General features: G+C 34.7%; 1 pseudogene; it reads left to right on the top strand.

Moving 5' to 3' along the window:
- Nucleotides 1-8193: 8193 nt before the first annotated feature.
- LOC150021960 (putative ATP-dependent RNA helicase DDX47 pseudogene) lies at nt 8194-9250 on the top strand (annotated as a pseudogene).
- The last annotated feature ends 6135 nt before the right edge of the window (nt 9251-15385 follow it).

Below are 15385 nucleotides of genomic sequence, written 5' to 3'. Positions count from 1 at the left end.
TGTATTATTTCATCAATGACCGACCCTCTTGTGACAACTGCACACATGTGAAAACTTATAAATAAAATATTTGCAAACTAAATCTAACATTATAGATATAACATTCATTAAAAGTATAAAATAGCATGACTACACATGATTCAACATTATGAAGTCTTCTGATTTTATTTACTGCATAAACGTTTAAGAGAGGAAAGTAATTTCATTTCAATAGCTGTACCACAATACTAGTTAATAACTTATCATCTATTTCAGTTAAACTTTTTGATGGTTTAGAAATGAAAAGAATCTATATGCTAAACATGTATGCTAAACATGTTTCTTAAAAGTAAATATTGACTGAATGAGCAAATGGGGACAAGATGAATAGTAATATTGGTCCATGAATTGGACCATTAATAGTTTATTCAAAATACAATGAACAGATATAACTATTAAAATAAAATTAGAATTAAAAATACTCACAGATGATAGATGAATGACTAAATAGATAGAGATGAAGGTACATGGAAGGGATGTGTAGAGGAAAAAGTTGCACTTGAAAAGCCTGGAGATTAAGGCAGAACTACTGGCTAAGATATCCGATTTGCTGCTTCATAATTGTGCATGTTTATGCAAGATATACTGAGCATTATTTTTCTAACACATAAAATGGGGGATACCAGAAATAATCCCACAGAGTAAATATAAAGGTTAAATGAAATAGCAAGTGTAAGTCATTTAGCCTTGTGTGATATGGAGCAGGTGTTCAATAAATGGAGTTTCAATTTCATAAATACAAAAACACTAGATAAATGTACATAATGGGACAAATGGACTCAGTTCATTCAAAGTCCATTTTGCTTCTTCTTTGGAATTTATAATTAATGAAGTTTTAAAATATCCTTTAACTGCTCACAAAATTCATATACAATTCATATACATTTGTTCAAATAGCTTCTCTAAAAAGAAATGTCATAGAAAACTGACTCTAAATGTGATGGTTCAATTAACCCTTTTCTTTCTGTGTATGTAAAATATTTTGTTTAATTTTTCCTGAGGCATTTTTTTTATTTTAGCAAACATTTCTATTAAACAAAAATTCAAATAAACTTATAAAGTACTAAGTAACAGTTTCTAGGCAATATAGAACTAGTGTATGTAATACATCTTTTTGCTCTTTAACAATAATATCCTTTGATTACTTGGAGAATGAGCATGGAAGAATAAAAATAATTTTTGAGAAAGCTATAATCACAAAAATATTAACCTAACAACATTGTTATGCCTATTGTGCAAATCTTACCTAGATTTGCAAGACTGGAAACATACATTAGTTTCCTTTACTGGAAAAGATGTGTTATCATAATACATGTTTCAGAAGGCAACAAAACTCAATAATGTAAAAAAATAGAGGTATGAACGTTTTTGATTTATGGTTCCACCATTAAACTCTGTGCAGTCTTGGGCAAGTTGCTTAATCAGATTGAGAGGCAGGAAATATTACAATAGATATATAGGGTATTGGAGAAATAGGTACTAGAGATCAAGTTAAATAGACTAAAGGGAATCAAGACAGTATGATTAGAAACTTGAGCTTATTAAAAGATTTGTCCTGGCACTGGCACTTGCCCTTAAAAAAGAACAGAGAGAAAGAGGTCAAAAGTGATGGAGTTTTGATAAATGAGAAGAAGATTTGATTCTTCAAATATAATTACATGTAACCTTGGGAAGGTTATATAACTACTTTGAAATTCCATTGCTTCATTCATAAAATTCTAGCAATATTGCTTCCTTTAGAACCATTCCTACAACAATTAAATAAATTAATTTCACATATATAGAAAAGTGTATGAACTGATTCTGGACAGATATTTTCATTTTTGTTATTAAAAACAATTAAGAACCATATGGTCGTAATGCAGCAAACAATTTTGCTAGAAGTTATTACTGTCCCTTTGGCTTCTAGGAGAAAATAACCAGAATCCTGAAATCATCTATTCTTGACTAATTACCTACCTATGTTTAAATATTGATATTACTATGCATATCTATTTGTATGTCTGTATGCATGTGTATATATATTAATTCTTACATGAATGTAAATATAAATTGATATAGATTCATAAATATATTCTCTATTGTTCTAAAGAATCTTTGCCCAAATATTTTTCTAGTCTCCTGACCTGATAAACACAGACAGGTTATAAATGATCTATAATGATTTCTCTGCCATTTGTTTATAATCTGGACTAGATGCTGGTCAGGAAATTTGCTTCTCACATTTTTCCCTGTATTCTATTCTTGTTGTACATCTCTCACATCTCATATTCCATCTTCAAAATCCTTCTTTATCATAATTAGAAAAAAATATTATCTGAAAAGTAATATATAAGAACAAATTATCATAAGAGTGAAAATGACATTATATATATGAGAGAGATAAATTTTAAAAATTGCATGATTGTGGAGGTTGGCAAAGCCAATATTTGCAAGTAACCCACATGCTGGACACACAGGAAATAGTTGCAGCTCAAGTCTAAAAGCAGTCTAGTGGTAGAATCCCCTGTCCTTTATGAGAAGTTAGTCTTTTTCTTAAGCCCTTCAACTGATTGAACAAGGCCTACCCATATTTTAGGGAGCATCTGCTTTACTCAAAGTCTACTGATTTAATGTTAATCCCATCAAAAATTCCTTCACAGAAACATCTAGAATAGTGTTTGCCCAAATGTGTCATTACTATAGCTTAACCAAGTTGATACATAAAATTATACATACCAACTCAGATACACTGATCAGAAAACTAAAACCCAAACTCAGCCCAAGCCAAGCAATAAAATATTGGAAAAATATTAGTGCCCTTTGACTATTGCCTATTCCAAGGATAATATCGTGGCAGACCATATACAATAGGAACCCAATAAGGTATCTGTCCAGGTAAGGGATCCCAAGAAGGTGCAGAAAGCAGTTGGATTCCAAAACTTTGAATATAGTGTCAGTTGCTGTAGTATAAAGACGAAGTCAATTGTATTACTCTACATAGTCTGTTTAGTGGCATCATGGAGATTGGTCTTGTCACTCCCAAACACTATAAGGAGACAGAGTTAGGTGAAAGAATTGGTGAGCAGTCTCAGATATAATGCATAGTGCAGAAAAACATCTTATACCTAAACCAACTGATTGATTATTAATTTTGTTTGTATGGTAGTAAATCACTGTACTATGTGATGAAAATTATTGCAATCATTGTTATTGCAGGTTTGAGATGGAGGGAGTTCACATCTAGAATAAACCTAAGTGCAGCAAACCTTGGCACTAATATAAGTGCATTGAAATAACTGAGCTCTTACGTTTCCAGCTAAAATTATCAGGCAATATAGAATGGTCTCTACTTAATACACAACTTTATGGAGTAGGTGTCCCCTCAAGCAGGTGCAGAATTAAGGTAGCTCAGATAAAACAAGCATCTAGACTAAGGTCTAAATTGCCCCTGATATTTCTTACGTACTGAAAACAGATTTTTCTAATCATGTTTAAGCTGATTCTATATTTCCATTACATTCCAAAAATAAAGACAGAAAAATACTTATTCTATTTCCATTGCCAGGGTACAGAAAATATATATGACTAACCAGGTAATAATGACCAAATGAATCAATTAATTGAGGTTATATCTATGTGACATTTTTGGACTTAAAACAAAAATTAGGAAGGTGGCAGTAGCAATGGCAGATGTGTGAATCTCTTTCAATCCCCTCATAAAGGCATACAGAGCAACTAGATATTAATACATGATAGATACAGGAAGGAAGGAAGAAAGGAAAGAAAAAATAAATGAAGAAAAAAAGGAAGAAAAGAAGGAAAGAAGGGAGGGAGGAAGGGAGGGAAAGAGGGAGGGAGGGAAGGAAGGACTTATGGACAGTAATGACCACAAAAACATTCTCAGAGACTTCTGGACAAGATGGAGGCATAGACAGACACACTGCATCTCCCTCCACAACTAAGAAGGAATACAACTACCTCAAAACCAGAAAAAAACAGACGTTCCAGAAAATCAAACTACATGGAAGTCCAGCAAACAAAGATATAAAGAAGAAATACTTATCCAGACAGGTAGGAGGGGCAGAGCCAGGGCAGAGAGGATGCAGTGTGGTGGCAGCAGTGGCAGCAGCAGCAGCGGGCCAGTGGAAAGCACAGTCCCACATTTTAAAAAGTCAAGAGGGAAACCTGGGAAGCATTCCCAGCTCCTCATTGGACCTCACAGCTCACGGTCCCAGCACCGGGGAAAATCAAGCCTCATTGCTTCTGACTGTGCAGACTAGTGGGGGTTGGGGTGGAGGCAGAAATTGCTGGTCTCAGCAGAGTCCGCTTGTTTAAAGGTCCCCCACAGTCCTAGAATGTCCGCAGACCCACCCACTCTGGGAACGACAGCCAGGGCAGCAGCTAGAGGGGCGCCACTCCAGTGCAGATGTGGGAGAGGTGCCTGGAAAAGGGGTGAATGCTGGGCTGGCAGAATTGTTCCCTCTCAGACCCCCCCCTCCACATACAGTGCCACAACATGGTGAAATAGGTCGTCCTGTACAGATGAATCACTAAGGCTCCTCCCCTTACAACATAACAGGAGCGACAGTTCTCCCTGGGACACAGAGGGAAACAAACACAGGAGCCTGTCCGAATGAGGAGACAGAGAAGTATGACCCAAAAGGGGAAATGAATCAAGGTTCCAGTGGGAGAACTAAGCAACGAGGAGATAGCCAACCTCACAGATGTGGAGATAGACAACCAGACAGATGCAGAATTTAAAACACTGGTGATAAAAAGGCTCACAGGCTTGACAGATATGCTTGAGTACAGCAAATGCATAAGAGAAGAAGTGAAGGCTATGCTAAGTGAAATGAAGGAACATCCACACAAGACCAATGGTTAATGGAAGGAAATCGGGGTTCAAATTAATGATTTGGAACATAAGGAAGAAAAAAACAGTCAACCAGTGCAGAATGAGGAAGCAAGAATTGAAAAAAAAATGAGGAAAACTTCTCAAATTTTGCAAAGTAGGTGGACATACACGTCCAGGAAGCTCAGAGGGTCCTGGACAAGCTGGACTCAGAGGGGACCACACCAGGACGCATCGTGATTGAGATGCCAAAGGTGAAAGATAAAGACAGAGTCCAGGGGGCAGCAAGAGAGAGGTGGAGAGTTGCCTACAGGGGGGTGCCTATAGGACTGTCAGCTGATTTCTCAGAGGACACTTTGCAGGCAGGAAGGGACTGGCAAGCAGTATTCAATGTACTGAAAGGCAACCTGCAACCAGGATTACTCTATCCAGCAAAGCTATCGTTTGGAATGGAAGGGTAGATGCAGTGCTTCCCAGACAAGGTGAAGCTAAAGGAGCTCATCATCATCAAGCCATTATTATATGAAATGTCAATGGGACTTACTTACTTAAAAAAAAGAAGATCAAAACTATGAACACTAAAATAACAACAAACTCACAACTATCAACAACTGAATCTAAAAAATGAAAACAAAATCCAACTAAGAAAACCAGAATAGGAACACAATCATAGGTATGGGGATTATTTGGAGGGTTATCAGTTGGGAGGGGGGAGGAAGAGAACTGGGGAAATGGTGCAGAAACTAAGAAACATAATTGGTTGGTATGAAACAGACAGGGGGGTGTTAAGAATAATATAGGAAAGGGTGAAACCAAAGAACTTACATGCATGACCCATGGACATGAACTAAGGTGGGTGGGACTGCTGGAGGGAAGGGGGTTACTAGGTAGAGGGGAGCAAAGGGAAAAAAATTGAAACTACTGTAACAACATAATCAATAAAATATACTTTAAAAAAAGCATTTTCACAATCCACAATACAGTATTTCCTCACTTATTGTGGGTATTATGTTCTAGACCCCCCACGATAGGTGAAAATCCACGAAGTAGAAACCTTACATTTATTTTAGTATTTATATATATTTTAAGGCTTTATAAACCCTTCCCACACAGTTATAAACTGTTCTCAGTCCCTTATTAACCTTTCCCACACTTTTATAACGCTAGTTATGTTCTTAAACATATTGTACACTCTTAACCTATGTAACTTTGACAACACACATATACAGTACCGCAAAGTCCTGAGATATAGTGTAAAATTCATGATAAATATTAAATATAATATTTTTTAAAATCCCGTGATACAGTCAGACCATGATAAGTGAACGGTGATATAGAGAGGGACTACTGTATTTAAGCAGATAAGGTGAATCCACCAATAGCCATGAGACTTGCAAGGTATCAATATCTGTGAGGGAAAGAGCAAGGAGAAGGAACTGGGCAAGTGATGTACTTAAGAGTAAAAGAACTCTAAAATAAATAACAGGTACTTACTAGGAATTATATTGGGCCAACTGAAAAACAAAGTTTTCCCAATCCAGAGATTTTGCCCAGTCTAGTGACCAGTGAGGGCAAAGGTTCTGAAGTAAAGTCTTAAAAGAGGGGGAAGCCTAGATCCCATGACTGACTGGCTAAGGGTCTCTTCCAGATCAAGTATCTACACTGAAATGAAACTGGTGGTATAAAATTAAAATGGAAGAGGAAAGGGACAAGTAGAGAAAAAAAGAATGTAAAGATAAGAGTGCCTTGTGGAGGGAGGGGTCAGAGAAGGGAACCAGAAATCGGAGAAAGCAGTCGGCATAATCTGAACACTGCACAGAAGTAACAGAAGAATGAGTTCTGTGAAGTGAACAAAACTAAATGCGAGCCATGCTTTTCTCTAAAATTATAGGAAAACTGACTTTACATAAAAATAAACAACAGAAAGGTATCAAAAACATATCTGAACAAAGTTGCTATAGAAAAGGGGGGGGCGTAAAATCCTTATAGATCATTACAACATACCAGAAAGACATGTCCATAGAGCAGAACAAAGTAAAGTTTTAATAACCTCTTATTTTTTAAATAAGCTAAAAAATATTAATAAAATGATACAACACATTAAAGAACAATTAAATCAAAGTTAGAAAAATCTAGAAACTATATGACAGAACAAATAGAAAAAAACTGAACTAAAAGAAAAAATTAATTGTTAAAATGAATACTAATGCGAAGAAACAGAAGAAATAAACACAGAATATTGATGCTATAAGAAAAGTACAAGATGAGTTTTTTAAATCAAAGATAAATTTTTAAAAATACAAAATATCTGAGAGAAAGGGAAAAATGTTAAGAATAGTCAAGATCTAACATATGGAAATAAGGATCTCTAAAGAAAACTGAAGCAAAACAACAAAACAAAAACTAAAATCATGAAGTTGTTCCTGAATTTTTAAAAATTGAAATTCCATGTTTAAAAATGATATCGCATATCTAAGACTACTACAAAGTCATATTCTATAAAATTTCTAATTTTTTTAAAAAGAAAGTCATTTTCTATAATGGAAAGAAAATTAGATTATCATTAGGATTTTCAACAGCAATACTTTGTTAAAAATAAAAGTTACAAATATAAAAAGAAAATATGAGCCAATGATTTTATATCCACCAAAACTGACTTTCAATATAATGAACACAAACATATCAACATACCAGAACTCACAGAATATTGTTTTCATGAGTCTTTCTTAAGTATTCTTAGAGATTGAATTCCATTCAATTAAAATGACAAGAGAGTAGATGGTGAAAGAATTACTTGTATAAATAAAACTAGGTGAGTTTAAAAGGAAGAGAGTATAAAATGAAATTGGCTAAATGCACAGTGTGACTATGGTAAAGCTATAAAAATGCAGAAAGAATGAAGAATGCATATGTAAGAATGTTATGTTGATGGGGATAATATTGTATGGTTACTCTGACTGTAATGAGTGATTATGTGGAAAAAAGTAAGAGTAATTATGGAATAGTCTAATTCTGTCATCCCCTATGTCTTCAAAAAGAAGTTTCCTTAGTGTAGGATAAGAGAAATAAAGAACTAATATAAAAGAGAATAAATAAAATCACTGTATAGCTCTAAATTCAACTTAAAGGTAGCATGAACTCATGGAGAGTTTATCATATATACATGTACATGAACAAACACCTGTGAATGTATATGTGTATGGATAAATGGATTACTTCCTGTCTGGCCATTGAAAAAGCCTACAAAACTATGACTACACACAGTATCAGTGAGGATCCCTAACATTTAAAATATCATTTTTCGGGAGCCGTCGGTCAACATGGCAGCACCCGAGGAGCTCGGTACCCCAGCAGAAGAGCCGCAGCTGGCAGTGGAGGAGGAAACTAAAACATTTAAAGACCTAGGTGTAACAGATGTGTTGTGTGAAGCTTGTGACCAGTTGGGATGGACAAAGCCCACCAAAATCCAGACTGAAGCTATTCCTTTGGCCTTACAAGGTCGTGATATCATTGGGCTGGCAGCAACGGGCTCTGGAAAAACTGCGGCCTTCGCTTTGCCCATTCTGAATGCGCTGCTGGACACGCCCCAGCGTTTGTTTGCTTTAGTTCTCACTCCCACCGGAGAGTTGGCTTTTCAGATTTCTGAGCAATTTGAAGCCCTGGGGTCTTCTTTGGAGTGCAGAGCGCTGTGATTGTAGGTGGAATTGATTCAATGTCCCAATCTCTGGCCCTGGCAAAAAAAAAAAAACAACAAAAAAAAAACCACATGTAATAAATAATAGCAACTCCTGGTTGTTGATTGACCACTTGGAAAATACAAAAGGTTTCAACTTAAGAGCTCTCAAATACTTGGTCATGGATGAAGCAGACAGAATATTGAATATGGATTTTGAGACAGAGGTTGACAAGACTCTTAAAGTGATTCTCCGAGATTGGAAAACATTTCTCTTCTCTGCTACCATGACCAAGAAGGTGCAAAATCTTCAACGAGCAGCATTGAAAAATCCTGTGAAATGTGCTGTTTCTTCTAAATACCAGACAGTTGAGAAATTACAGCAATATTACATTTTTATTCCCTCTAAATTCAAGGATACCGACCTGATTTATATTCTAAATGAATTGGCTGGAAACTCCTTTATGATATTCTGCAGCACCTGTAACAATACTCAGAGAACAGCCTTGCTACTCCGAAATCTTAAATTCACTGCTATCCTCCTCCATGGACAGATGACTCTGAGCAAGCGTTTAGGATCCCTCAATAAGTTTAAGGCAAAGGTTCGTTCCATTCTCCTAGCGACTGATGTCGCGAGCCGAGGTTTGGACATACCGTGTCTGTGCTTACTGCTGTCCTCCTACTGTTGCCAAAGCCACAGCTGACAGGACAGCTTGACCTCTCTGCCCTGGCTTCACCCCTCCTACCCGTCTGGATGAGCACCACTTGTTTATAACTTCATACATTGGACTTACATGTAGCTTTATTTTTTGGAACTTCTGGTTATTTCTGGTTTTGTGGTAGATGCATTCCTTCTTAGTTGTGGAGGAAGATAGAGCATGTCAGTCTAGGCTTCCATCTTGGCCGGAAGTCCTATGGAAAATCAAAGTCTTAATAATTAATAGAATTAGAATTTTTATTTGGATTGTTTAACTCCAGACTGTGTTTATAAGCAACAATTCTTTTATAAGGAAACTTAGAGTTATTTCATTTTTTTAAAGAATTAAAATGGATCTTCTTGTAGCTTTTTATTTATACCAATGAGATTTTGCCCTATCTTTAAAAAAATAAAAATTTATTTATTTGTTTGTTTATTTATTTATTTTTTAGAGAGAGGGGAAAGGAGAAAGAGAGGGAGAGAAACATCACTGTGTGGTTGCCTCTTACTCGTGTCCCCAACTGGGGACCTCGTGTGCAACCTAGTTATGTGCCCTGACTGGGGCCCTATATTTTAAAAATTTACTGAACTTAAAGATGCCTTAAAAAATAGGAGAAACTGGTTAAATTCACAAAAGCTATTTATTTTAAAGATACCTGATACGAGTTTGGCTTGGTTTTTCATTCTACGTAATTACATACTCTGATTAATCTTGATAGTAATAGAGATAACCTTAAATCTTTGCCCCTTCTGCTGTCAGCTCAGATGTAGGCAGAACAAATGTTAACAAAAAAAGAAAAACCCTAAAGATATGTCAAAAGTAAAGTAGTCATAATCTTAGTATCTTCTCTGGGACTCTCTGATGACAGCTGAATATTTACAAAAATGTATAATATACTCTCATACCACAAGAATCAGTATTTCTAATTATAAGAGAAATTTAACATAAAACACCTTTTTTATGAAATACTTTTGGTATATTTATCTTTATGTCCTATAGAGCCACATTCTAAATGAAAATTCAGGTCTAAAAGTACAGACAGAAAAACAAAAAACAAAAAAACATTTATAGTTAAAATTAAATGTAAGAACTGTTCTGTGTTCAACTTTAACCCCTCACAATGTAATATATATTTTTAAAAATATTATATATATGAAAGTCCTATTCCCTGTTTCTTGTGAGTGTGATTTTATCTGGAAATAAGATGAGGTCATTAAGGTGGAACCTAATCCAATATAATGTGGCCTCATAAGTAGAGGAGAAAAAACACAGGTAGACATACAGACACAGAGAAAATACCATTTGACAGTGGAAGCAGAGATCAAAGATTGGAGTAATGGATCTATAAGCCAAGGAGTGTCCAAGATTGCCAGCAACACTAGAAGCTAAGAGAAAAGCATGAAACTGATTTCTGCCTAGAGCCTTCAGAGAGAGCTAGCAACTTAATTTCAGAATTCTAACCCACAGACTGAGAGAATAAATTTGTTGTTTAAAGACACCTAGGCTGTGGTGCTTTGTTAGGCAGCCCTAGAAAACTAATACAGACAGATCCCTTACAGAAACAATAGGTTAGAAAATTATAAAAGTTACAAAAGTCCAACAGAGGCATTTGCTTTCACTCCATATTTCGGATTGATCAATCTCTCTTTATTGAGCATTGGATTCAGTATTGGCTTGTGTTTAGGGGCAAAGATGGATAAAAAATAGGTAGATATTTTTTAAGTGCTAAACTCACTCCTAGTACAACGAGTTATACACACACTGAGAGGAATCAGGGAGCACAGACTGGCTGTGGGAAGGGCACTGATCCTGCCTCCTCTCAGGCTTGCTCCTGGTGCCTAGAACAAGGACAGGCTGACCACCTGTACTCAAAATGTTCTCCCTCTCTCTATTATGCTTTCTCCTTCTGCCACTTCCTCATCTAGACTATATACCTGAATTTTCATAGGTGAAATTTACCACCCCGATATGTGAACACTATTTTGTATACTTCCATTATTTTAGTTGTCTCTGAAGAATGTGATTTATCAAAATTGTTTGTTTCATGAGTTTCAAATATATGCATTTATTACCTTATACTATACTAAAATTAATTTTAATTAATTTTAATAATATACACAGTACATAAATATTAAATATAATATAAAAGTTTTGCTTATATAACTATCATGCTTCAGTTATTGATTATAAACACATGGTGCATTTAGGCAAATGATACATACTGAGTTAATTTACTCTTAAATCTGTTTACATTTTATTATAATGGAGCTGTAAACTCCTTAACTTTAATGAACTTGCATCATAGTTTTATCTCATTTCATAAAATGTAAAACTGGGAACAAAAACTATCCACTACATAGAAATAAAAACATTTAAAAACATTTTTTAACTAAGTGCCATTATGCTGAGCATTTATGGGAATTGCTCATTTCATAAAAGAAAGTAGGAATGTAGAAAATATTTTTAAAAGAAACTGTTCTTTAACTATAATAATAAATGAATGTCCCTGGTAGCCTCCACTCTGATATCAACCTTTAGAGTTCTAGGTTTGTAGGACAGAGCACCGTCATCAAACTGTAGAGACAAAATTAACATACAAAGACTAATAAGCAAGAAAATCATTTGGTTTTTCATTTCCTTGTGAAACAGTCAGGACCCACAGAAGCAAAAAATGCATGTACTTGAATATATGAGCCATAGCCACAACTTATCTTCTTAGTGCATGACCTGAAATATTCTGACATAGTTTTTACACAAAAACTTCATATGCTGCTCTTATAAGTAAGTTAAATTAAATAGGAGCACTAAAAAAATTTTCGTTTAGATACTTCATTCATCTTTCCAAGCATAAGTTTAAAATATTAATCCTCTAAGTTTTGAAGCAACAAAAGTGGAGTTGTTATTTTATTAAATAAATTCTTTTATTTTTTCAAGCACTGTTATGGATTGAGTAATGATTGCAGCCATTATACTCAAACATTTACAAAAACAAAACAAAACATTGAATGATTGTTTTATAATTCTTTCCTGCATGCATTTTTTATGACAAAAAATATTTTTTAAAAAAGCTAAAGAAATAATATCTGATTTTACTATTAAGTTACATCTTCCACATTTTTTACTTGCAAATTAAGTCGGTTGAATTCAACTTTCCAGCAAGGTGAAATTTAATTTATCATTTAATTTTTTTCTAAAGGCTCCTCTCATATAGCTAATAATTAATAGATTAATTTCAGATGCCCTCACTTTCTTAGTCTCTGAATTATACTTAATTTGCTTAATAATCTGTCCACTCATGCATGAGAATTTAATATTCAACTGCACTTGGAGAATCTATGTACTTTGTAGTGTAGCTTATTTACAGAGGGCAAAATGTCTAAACATTAAATTCCTTTATTTTACCATGTGACCATACTTGTTATCATATAAATATTACTTACATTTTTACCCTATTTTACTATATACATATCCAGAATGATTTATCAGGGAGTAGTTAGGTAAAGTACATATATACCAACTTTATCCCTTCCAGTTTTTATGAATTTTTTTCTGAAATTAATTTTTAATGGACTATTGCTAGGTGGAGTATTTTCCCCTTTTCCTTGTACTCCTGGAAATTCATAAAATATAGAATAAGCTTTTTTTGCTGCCCCATTACACTAAGTTTAATCAACAGAAAATACTACATACCACATATATCCAATATTAAGTGTCCTGGACTTTATTACCTCTCTTCTGGAAGACTGTAAAAATTTCCAGATGTTTTCCTTAACCTCTGGTAGCTCTTTTTCCATGCCCGACACAGAAATCACATTAATTTTTCCAAAGCACAGCCCCTTCAGTGTCTCTGCATTGTTGAGGATATTAAATGCTATTCTAATTAAGCATTTAGAAATTGAGACACGATGTGAAAAATTTACTGCACAAAGCACATTCATTCCTCTCACCACCTGAAGAGGTTTCTCTTTTGTTTGCTTTTTTTGTTGTTGTTCTTTGACCTTTTTTTTTTTAGAACCCCACTAAAAAGGACAACTTCAGTTCTCTCCAAAGCCCAAAGTGGGTGCATCTTTATTAGAAAAAGCTCTTTCACTCTTCATGTCACACACCAAGGTCACCTCACCCTGGAGAGAAGCAGAAAGCCCAACCTAACTCCTGCCACCTGTCTAAAGAATGCAGTTATAATCAGTTACAGAGTCTTTGGCCAGGCCACCATTCAAACTCTCAGTCGCTCATTTTCTGCCAGCCTTACTATTAATCCCATGCACACATGTCAATTCTACAAGGATTTCAGGCATGAATTTTCATGGAAGTTATTACAAGTCTCTACTTTTTCAGTTATGATATTATGTTATTTAGAAAAGGCTTCCCCTTCTCCCCTCACTAACTTTTTACTTGCAGAGATTCTTTTGTCCATCTAGTTCTCCAGCTCTCTCTCCTCTCTGTATATCCTTCTATGTGTTTGTGTACAGAGATATAAAAATATGAAGCACATACAAAAATACCTATAAATATACAGCAGCAGGCAATGTCTTATTTTAACACTGAAATTTAATTCATTAACAGATTGACACAAAAATGTAAAATAGGCAAAGATTGGTTTCTTTGCATTTCTCATTTATTTCCTTACTTATTTTTATACCAGGAGATGCTTGTGAGAATTTAGAGCCACTTCTTCCTCCACAAGCTCATGAGACATCTTATGTACCCTCTTTCTTAATAGCATCGCATGTCATTCTTCACCTAAATTCAACTGAGCAAACTTTAGAGAGATTTTATCTTGAAAGACATGTGTGAGTACCTCTAAGAGAGTAATAGGCACAGCCTTCCTGTGAGGTAGACAGTTCTTATAGCAGGCGATATTAAGTTGTGGTCTGCCTGACAAAAGTTTGATCAGTGAACACTCAACACAACTTCATGTCAACACAACATGTGTGGTCTGGGCAGAGAATATACAAGTGATCAAAGAACAAAACATGCAGACTTCTCTCTATTTATGGGAAAAAGAAAAAGATGGGAGAGACTAAATCAATGATTCTGTAGCTACCCAGGATTCAAATAATAGCTAACGTAAGTACTACTCAAACAGTATCCTAAAGTAAACTCTCCTGAAAAGTTTTCATGTCAGTCTTGAATTTCAGTCCAACTTAACTATTTTAGGCTGCATGATTTTTTTTTTTTTGGCAAACTGCTTACTCACTGAGATTTAAGTTTCTCTTTTATAACAAAGTATACCTTATATATTTGTTTTGGCTGGATTAAAGAAATGTTTATAACATTGATTTTTAAACTAGGTTTTACTTAACTCTTGGGTACAACAGGAGTGGTTAGGAATCTTACAAAAATTAGATTCACGTGTTGTTTTATGATGTTTTATACTAGAATAATAATAAAATCAACAATAATTATGATGATGGTAATTATAAACCACACATATGTAAAATGCTGCATTAGAAACAAAGCCATCAGAATAATGAGATACTGCTTTCTTAATACAACAAAAGAACTACAAAAGTTGAATAAAAATATATTACAAAGATAGTGTTAAAGTAACATAATATTTTATTTCTTACTGTTCTCATAAAACAGAATTGGGGTTTGGTTTTGTATAAGAGAATATGAAATCTTTTGGAATCCTCCCTTTTTTCTTTTCTATCATTTATTATTGGATCAATCTGCCAGGTCCCCAGGTTGGGACATTTGAGAGAAAACCATACATTGATGTTTCTCTCCTCTTCTTTCTCCCTCCCTTCCCCTGTCTCTAAAAATAAATAACATTTTAAATAAAAAAAGAAAGTACTTGAAAAGTCTAGGTAGTCCCCTTTCTTTGGTGTACTATTACTCTTGTTAATGGCCACAGGTCCCTTTGAGAAATGATTAAGTATATAGAGGAGTGGACGAAAGTATGTTCTCAGTTGTGAGTGACATTCTTTTGAGATAATAAAGCTATTGTAATAATCATAATCTGCATATCTTTCCAGGGAATAAACTATAAACCTACTTTTGCCCACCCCTGTATTTTTATACACCCTAATGTAGCAGAGTTGAGATCTTCCATCAGGGAACCTAGACTCACCTTCAATTGATCAGTTCTAAGTCTAAGTACTCATATAGAACAGGAAATTAGGCAAAGAACCATGACTT

This window comes from Furipterus horrens, unplaced genomic scaffold (assembly GCF_987537825.1).
Source record: "Furipterus horrens unplaced genomic scaffold, mFurHor1.1.pri manual_scaffold_1, whole genome shotgun sequence".
Taxonomy (NCBI): Eukaryota; Metazoa; Chordata; class Mammalia; order Chiroptera; family Furipteridae; genus Furipterus; species Furipterus horrens.
This window is presented reverse-complemented; position numbering and strand designations above follow the sequence as displayed.